We start from the raw sequence: 9,458 nt of genomic DNA on the forward strand, positions 1-9,458 counted from the left end.
TAATAAACGCTTACAGGGACTTCCCTGATGGTGCAGTGATTAGGACTCCTTGCTTTCATTTCAGGGGACCAGGGTTCAATCCCTGACCGGGGAACTAAGATCCTGCAAGCCCTGCAGTGTAGAAAAAAAAAAGCTAACCATTTTTGGATACTTACAAAGTATCATGCCCTTTAAAAATAATCTTTCATGTACCAACTCAATTTTCACATGAAAATTCTATGAAGCAGGTATTCTATGAAGCAGGTATTATCATCATCCCCACATTCCAGATGAGGAGACTGAGGCATGAAAGGGATGTCCAACAGCACAAGCTAGTAAGTGGGAGCCAGGGTTTGAACCCCAAAGCCCATGGCGCTTTTTCTGGCTGCTGTAACAAATGGCCGCAGACGGGCTGGCAACAGAAATTTATTCTTTCACGGTTCTACTGGCCAGAAGCCCCAGATCAGGGTGTCAGCAGGGCCCTGCTCCTCTGAAGTCTCTAGAGAAGAGCTGTTCCTCTCGTTTTCCAGCGTTTAGATGTTCCTTGGCATCCCTCCAGTCTCGGCCTCTGTCTTCACAGGGCCTCCTCTTCTTTCTCCCTGTGTACTTGTATTTTTCCTGTGCATCACCTCTTCTGTCGCTTTTTGTTGTTGTTTTTTTTTTTGGCTGCATGGTGGCTTTCAGGATCTTAGTTCCTGAACCAGGAATCAAACCCAAGCCAGCCTTCAGCAACGAAAAGCAAGGGAGTCCAAACCACTGGACCACCAGGGAATTCCCTCCTCTTCTGTCTCTTATAAAGACACTTGTCAGTGGAGTTAGGACCTCTCCAGATAATCCAGGATGATCTCATCTCAGAGCCCTTAATTACACCTGCGAAGACTCTTTCACCAAGTAAGGTCACATTCACAAGTCCCAGGGTTAGGACACGGACATATATCTCTTGGGGCCGTAGAAGGGGCAACATTCAACCCCCTACAGCTCTTCCCCATGATCCTATTATTATCATTGTGGTCATTGGTATTATGGTATGAACTTGAAGGGCAGCTTGGGGCTGGAATAAAGTTAGCCAAGTGGGCGATGGGAAAGTCAGGCACAGCAAGGAGCGAGCATGTTGAATAATTGGAGGGACTTACCTGGCAGTTCAGTGGTTAAGACTCCAGGTTTCTCCTGCAGGGAGTGGGGCAGGGGTTCGATCCCTAGTCGGAGAACTAAGGTCCCACATGTTGCCTGGTGCAGCCAAAAATTATTGCAGCGCTGTCCTGTCACTGCCCCGCCTTCACCTGCTGCCTCCACAGCCAATGCTCGGCTTCTTGCTGAGTCCCCCTCTGCAGGGTCAGTCGTGGGGAGGAGTCCCTTCGTCTCTGGCAGGAGCAGCCCTTGGACAGGAAGAGCAGTCAGCCCACCTCCGTGAGCGTCCCCACACCTCCCTCCCTGGTGGGCAGGACCACAGGCTCACCAGCCCCGGCTCTGGCTGCCCCCCTCAGGGGGCACACCGGCTAGTTTGCTGCTTGCCACTCATTTAGTTCGGTAGCCTCCACCTGGGACCATGGTCTCACCCGGTGTCACTTGGGGGAGCAGGGGACCAGCCCAGCGATGCTGACCCTCCCGCTGTGAGCTGCGCTGTAACGAGCATCTCTCCCTGTTCCCAGAGGCTTGCTGTCTTCTTTCGGCACCTATAAACAGGTGACAGTCAGGCCTGGATGTCCTCTGTGAGGCTAGAGTCTTTCCCTGACATCTTGGGTGCCCTGAAGGGGACAAGACGGGGCTGGAAGATGGGAGGCAACCAGGAGAACACCCAAGTGTCAGGCCGGGTGACATTTAATGTGGGGTCATTTATCCTGTTGGTGGGTGGTGTTTTCATTCCCCACTTTAAAAAGAAAATTTTTAAAAATTTATTTGATGACAGCAGGTCTTAGCTGTGGTGCTCGGGACCTTCAATCTTTGTTGTGGCATGTGGGACCTTTCACTGTGGCATGTGGGATCTAGTTCCCTGACCAGGGATCAAACCCCGGCCCCCTGCATTGGAAGCCCAGAGTCTTAGCCAGTGGACCACCAGGAAATCCTCCCCACTTCCTTTATTCTTCCCATTAATTGTTAGTAGTCTACTAGGCTACCTGGGGCTTCCCTGGTAGCTCAGAGGGTAAAGAATCGGACTGCAGTGCAGGAGAACCAGGTTCGATCCTTGGGACAGGAAGATCCCCTCCAGAAGGGAATGGCTACCCACTTCAGTATTCTTGCCTGGAGAATTCTATGGACAGGAACCTGGCAGGCTACAGTCCATGAAATCGAAAAGAATCAGACACGACTGAGTAGCTAACACACACTGCTGCTGCTAAGTCGCTTCAGTCGTGTCCGACTCTGTGTGACCCCATAGACGGCAACCCACCAGGCTCCCCCGTCCCTGGGATTCTCCAGGCAAGAACACTGGAGTGGGTTGCCATTTCCTTCTGTAGCACACACCTTTGCTTTATTTCTCTCCGGCATTTAGCTCCATCTGATGTGTATATTTTCTTGTTTTATCTATTGTGACATCCCACCTGGATGTGAGCTCCAGTGACAAGAATCTCTGCCTGTTTCTTCCCTGCTAGATCCTTGGAGCTTCTGGCACCCAGGAGGTGCTCAAAACATGTTTGCTGGCTAGCTGGCTCAAAATCAAAAACAGGACAACTCTGGGGACAGGTTGGGCTGCCCAAGTCTCAAATGACCCTTCATCGTTCACTGCATGTGCTTTGAATGAAGAGTTTTACTCTCAGAACTCAGTACAAAACTGTCTGTTCAAGGAATACATTACATTCTTTGGGGGTGCGGTGCCCCACTAGCACCCCCTGGTGGTCAGAGGAATCAGCTCCTTGAGAACCTGACTATTGGAGCCCTGGCCTTGAACAGGGCCTGGTCCAGGGACTCCTACAGTAAGTTTGTGAAGTGCAGAAGTGAAAGCAGAAAAGATGAAGATTAGACATGTCGAAGGACTCAGGAAGTGAACGCCTGGGGTATGTTAGCGACTCCACGAGTCACAGGTCTGTCCCAGGAGGTCTCAAGGACAGGGTTTCACCCACCTCCTGGACAAATGCCAACCCCCCGGGAGTTTAGACCCAGCACCTGCTCCCCCAGCCATTTCTGCCTCATCTGGTTCAAGGGCAGCTCCATCCTCCAGGCCGTGGAGCCAAAACCTCTGCATTTTCAGACTCCTCCTCCCTTTCTGTCACCGTCACATCTGGTCGCCAGCCAATCCCTCAGCCCGGCCTTTGAAATATCTCCAGAATCCCACCACTTCCCCCCACCCTCTGTGCCTCCTGGTTGGACCACCATCACCTCATCTCTAACTTTTTCAGTCGCCTCCTCAGCTGGGCTCCAGGCTTCTGCTTTCACACCTCACAATTCCTTCTCCATCCAGCAGTCCAAATTTCAGAAATAGGAATTAGAGGGACTTCCCCGGTGGCTCAGATGGTAAAGAATATCTCTGCGATGCAGGAGACCTGGGTTTGATCCCTGGGTCGGGAAGATCTCCTGGAGACAGAAATGGCAACCCACTCCAGTATCCTTGTCTGGAGAATCCCATGGACAGAGGAGCCTGGTGGGCTACAGTCCGTGGGCTCACAAAGAGTCAGACACGACTAACGCTTTCACTTTCAACACTTTCCTTGGTGGTCCAGTGGTTGAAACTCCCCAGCGCTTCCACTGCAGGGAGCGTGGTGTCGATTCCTGCTGGGGGTACATGCCCTGTGGTGCCACCAAAAACAAAAAGTCAGATCAGGCCCCTCCCCGACCTAACACCCTCTGAGCCCCTTGGAAGCCAAACTCCTCCCCGCAAGGCCCCGCCCACTGCAGCTGGCTCCGCCCACTCCCTGCCAGACACAGTCAGGCTCTTCTTTCCTCCCTAGTTCCTCCATCCCACGGCAGGGCCTTCGCACTTGCCATTCCTCCTGCCTGGAGCAGTCTTCCCGTAGATTCATCTCATACCTCAGCAAATGTCACTTCCCCTGAGAGGGCTTCCTGCCACCATAACCACTCTCCGGTAGTTTTATTTCTCTTGCCTCACTTTCTTCTTTCTTTCACAGCTCTCAGTATGAGCAGAAATCGTCTTTTTTCTGTGCTAGTTTACTTGCTTGCCCCCCACATACACACATAAGGACCTTGTTTGTTTTGTTCACTGATGTCTCCCAGCCCCTGGCACACAGTGGGTATTCATAAAATTTTTAGGATCGAAGAACTGCATCATGTTCACTTATATAATATTCTCATTGAATGCAAACACGGTTTAAAATTAAATAATTCTTAAATCTATAAGATGCAAACTAAATCTCGCTTTACCAAGTTGCCGTTTTTTTATAAAAGGACCCATTTCCTCACATTTTCACTAAATCTGGAGACCTACAGTGGTTTTATTTATTTTTATTTAATTTTTTACTTTTTAATATTCTGGCTGTGTGGTACCGGGCATGTGAGATCATAGTACCCTTACCAGGGATTGAACCTGGGGCCCCTACATTTGAAGGGCTGAGTCCTAACTATTGGATGATCAGGGAAGTCCCACCACCACTATTTTGGTTTTTCAAGTCTGTCTACAGGCAAAGGACAGCTTGTTGCGTTTTTTACTTCAATTTCTTGATTATCATCACAGTTGAGCACTTTCCCATATGTTTATGTGTCACACACATGTCTTTTGTGGTTTGCCTGTGTGCATCTTGACCATTTTCCCCATTGAGTTCTCTGTATTGGGTCATCTGCCTTTTTTCTTATTGATTGGTAGGAGCTCTTTATTTATGATGTATGTCAATCCATTGTCTCTTAATTTTTTGTCCATCTTGGTACTCATCTTTTAACATTGTTTACAGTATCTTTACTACTGCAGAGTCATTTGCTTTGTGCGGGGGTGGGGAGCACAGTTCAACCCACACCACCTCCCTTCCGCATTTCCTATCATTTTATATTATGAACTAGATCGTACAAACAAAAGACTACACAAAGCAACCTGCCAAGTTCATACAATAACAGTAATTAAGTGGTCACCTGGGTACCCACCAGCCACAATAAGACTTCTGCTGCTGCCCCTCGACCCCCGCCTCTCCAGCCCACAGCATCTTCCTCCTCCACCCCCAGACTCAACCTCTCTCCTCAATCTCAGGTTAACCATTCTCTTGATTTGTTATCTATTATTCATCATTCTTGCATCACCCAGGCTCACATCCTTAAGTAATAGATTGTGTATTGTGCCTGTGTTCAGACTTTTAAAAAATAGGTTCTTTCTGTGTTCCCTCTAGTACTTATTTCTTTCACAAAGGTGAAATGGGGGACGCCTGTGGATGTGGGGGAGCAGTTCATTTATTTGGGGAGTATTGTTATACTCTCCCCATCTTACCGATGAGGGGAGTGAGACACAGAGAGGTGAAGGAAACTGCTCAAGGTCACACAAGTCGCATCAGAATTACAATGAGCCCATTGAGTCCCCTTCCTAAAACTCTGCTCTCTTAGTAGAGAAGAGTGAGATTAAGGAGAAGTCACTGGAACCCTCCAAACACACAAACACGCACACACCCATGCTCTTACGGCCTACCAAAATCCTTGAGCCTCTTTTTTTTTTAAGATTTACTTATTTATTATTAGTTTTTTGGCTGCACTGGGGCTTCGTTGCTACATGTGAGCTTTCTCTAACTGTGGTGAGCGGGGGCTACTCTTCATCGTGGTGTGTGGGCTTCTCATCACGACAGCGTCTCTTGTAGAGGAGCACAGGCTCTAGGCGTGCGGGCTTCAGTAGTTGCGGCACATGGGCCCTCACCCCTCTCTTTGATTTCCCCTGATTACTGGGACCTCACCACCTCTCAAGGACACATACTATTCTTTCCCATCTCTTCCACCCCAGAAGAGGTCTCCATGTTTTGGTGAGAAATATCTCCTAAGCTGAGGAAGGCCAAGGAGAGCTGAATGTGGCTGAGAGACAGAGAAGCTAGGGCAGGACGTGTCAGGGATGAGACCAAGAGGGTCTCAACTGCCACTGTCTCTAGATTCTCTAACAGGCCCCAGGTGGTAATGGCTCATTGCTTTGCCTGCTCTGGGGGTGGCACAGCTGTCCTAGATTTTCCCCAAACCTCTGTCAAGAGTCCTTTCAGGGACTTTCTTGGTGGTACAGTGGTTAAGAATTCACCTTGCAATGCAGGGGACACGGATTTGATCCCTGGTCAGGGAACTAAGATCCCACATGCCTGCACTCCACGCCCACACATGGCCATGAAGATCCTGCTTGCAGCAACTAGGACTGCATTCAGTCAAATAAATAAATATAAATATTTTTAAATGAAATAAAATAAACCCTGGGAGATTCACAGAAAAGCCTCTGACCCCTGACTGCTTCAAAAAAAGTCTTTTATGAAAGCTGTCTCGGTTCCCAGTTAGAGGGTCCCAGCTCTCTCCCCCAGGGTCCCACCTGATGCATACTCTGTCCCAGAAGCGATCCTGTTTCTTCCCAGCTCTATGACCAGAGCTGCCGAAGGGCATGGACATCACAAAACAGCCCACCCATTTCACAGATGGGAAAACTGAGACCCCAAATGGTGTTTGTGTTTATCAGTCACTCTGAGTGGAGTCAAGGGCACATGAGGGTGAATGTGTCTTTGGATGGGCATGTCATATCTTGCAGATTTAATGCCTGGCTCTATTCTCGGTTTGTGGGCTTTCCAGGTGACTCCAGTGGTAAAGAACCAGCCTGCCAATACAGGAGACATTAGAGATGCGGGTTCAATCCTTGGGTTGGGGAGATCCTTTGGAGGAGGAGAGCATGGCAACCCACTCCAGTATTCTTGCCTGGAGGATCCCATGGACAGAGGAACCTGGTGGGCTATAGTCCATGGGTTGCAAAGAGTCAGAAAGGACTGAAGCAACTCAGTAACACATTCTCAGCTTTAAGTGGCTTAACTCAGCAGTTTTCAGACTTTTTGGTCTCTTTACATTCTTGGAGAAGGAAATGGCAACCCACTCCAGTACTCTTGCCTGGAAAATCCTATGGACTAAGAAGCCTAGTAGGCTACAGTCCATGGGGTTGCAAAGAGTCGGACACCACTGAGCGACTTCACTTCACTTCACTTACATTTTTAGGGAAGACCAAAGAGCTTTTATTTCCGTTTCATAAGTCATATCAGAATAAAACTGGAAATTCTTGAAAAGGATTCAAAAGGCATTTTTAAATAGCAATAATAAATGCATTACAGGCTAACATAAATAACCTATTTTAAGAAAAATTTTAGTGAAAGGAGTGTCATTATTTTACACTTTTGCAAAGCTCCTTGAAGTCCAGCCAGCTGGACATTCCTGTTGCCTATGCCTGGGGTCTGCTGTGATATCACAGACCAGGGAGCCTCTGGAAACCTCCCCCACCACCGGACACGCATGGGAGAAGGAAGTGGAAAGGCAGAAAATGTCTCGGTATGAAAATTTGACCTCATAGACCCGCTGAAATGGTCTCAGGAACGAGTGCCCATGTCACACATAAAAGATTAGCTCTCAAATTGTTCAGTGTGGTTATCCTGATTGAACATCCAGACCTCCCAAGGACTGGGATACAGGTATCCAAGGAACTTCAGTGACCAGGATCCTGGCATCTTAGCTCCACCACTGCTCCAATGGGAACCCCGACATCAGAGTTTCCCATTAGCCCATAAATGAGCGCTAAGGGATTATAGTGCCTCCCACATATCTTGGAGCAACTAATCCTGTGCCCCACAACTACCGAGCCTGTGCTCTAGAGCCCGCACTCCACAGCAAGGGAAGCCACCCACCGCAAGAAGTACACACACTGCAACTAGAGAGAGAGAAGCCCCTGCTCAGCACAACTAGAGAAAGCCTGCATGCAGCAATGAAGACCCGGCACAGACAAAAGTAAATAAATACATTTTGTATTGTTGTTCAGTTGTTGTCCAGGCACTCAGTTGTGTCTGACTCTTTGCAACCCTAAGGACTGCACCATGCCAGGCTTCCCCGTCTTTCACCATCTCTTGGAGTTTGCCCAGATTCATGTCCCTTGAGCTGATGATGCCATCTAACCATCTCATTCTCTGTCGTCCCCTTCTCCTCCTGCCTTCAATCTTTCCCAGCATCAGGGTCTTTTCCAATGAGTTGGCTCTTTGCATCAGGTGGCCAAAGTATTGGAGCTTCAGCATCAGTTCTTGCAATGAATATTCAAGATTGATCAACCTTATTCAAGGTTGATCTCCTTTAGGATTGACTGGTTTGATCCCCTTGCAGTCCAAAGGACTCTCAAGAGTCTTCTCTAGCACCACAGTTTGAAAGCATTAACTCTTTGGTGCTCAGCCTTCTTTAAAGGAATATTAAAAATAATTTTTTAAAAACAGAGTGTCCCTATCAGCCTGTGCACATGAGGGTGCAGAGGTGTATGCCTTGGTTCCTCCGTCCAACCTGAGGAAGACCCTAGCTCTCTGCCAGCCCTGCCCACTCGCCTCTCCTGAGACTCCCGGCCCAGCTTCGTTAGTTGCACTGTGGTCTCCTAGGAGCGCTTCATGCTCACATGTTCAGTTGTGTCCACTCTTTTTGACCGCATGGACTATAGCCAGCCAGGCTCCTCTGTCCATGGGATCCTCCAGGCAAGAATACTGGAGTGGGTTGCCATACTCTCCTCCAGAGGATCTTCCCAACCCCGGGATTGAACCCGAGTCTCTCATGTCTCCTGCATTGGCAGGCGGGTTCTTTACCACTGAGTCACCTGGGAAGCCCCCTAGGAGCACTTAAGCGCCTGGAAACCCCCACGCCAGGCTGCTGAAGGGGCTTGGGAGGGAGAGGTTTTGTATTTTCTACCAGAGTGGAAAAGAACTGGCTCGGTCACCTGGGTCTCCAGACCTCTACAGGAGGTACTATAATCCCTTAGTTCCCATTTATGGTCTAATGGGAAGCTCCAATATTAGGGTTCCCGTGGGAGCAGTGGTGGAACTAAGACCCCAGGATCCTGATCTCTGAAGTTCCTCGGACACCTGTGTCCCAGTCCCTGGGAGGTCTAGATGTCAAATCCTGGTCTTATAAGGTGGGGGTAGGGGGGGGGGGGGGACGGTTGTTGAGACCAAGGTCCCCTTCTTGTCCAGATGGCCTCGCTGACATTCTTAAGTTCTCTCCTGGAAAAGGGTCTCTAACACCTGGATTTGTGTCCCTAGAGGGGACGTTGACGTCTGGGTCTCCACCCCTACTGGAGACGGGTGCAGGGTGCCCTCCTTGTCCTGAGGAGCTGCTGGATGCTGAGTACTTTTAGGGAAAATGGGGTGATAGTTTCTTCCAGTGGGGTATATAGAGATAGAGCCTGGACTCCGGTGTTCCCCTCTTGAGGTGGGGAAGCCAACTTCGAGGTTCCTGTTCTCGTGGGCTAAGGGGGCTCAGACATCTGAGCAGCCCAGGACTCCCTTGCTTGGAACCCTCTACCTGAATATTCATTGGAAGGACTGAGACTGAGGCTGAAGCTCCAATACTTTGGCCACCTGATGCGA

This window comes from Bos javanicus, chromosome 18 (genome assembly GCF_032452875.1).
Source record: "Bos javanicus breed banteng chromosome 18, ARS-OSU_banteng_1.0, whole genome shotgun sequence".
In the NCBI taxonomy this organism is placed as follows: Eukaryota; Metazoa; Chordata; class Mammalia; order Artiodactyla; family Bovidae; genus Bos; species Bos javanicus.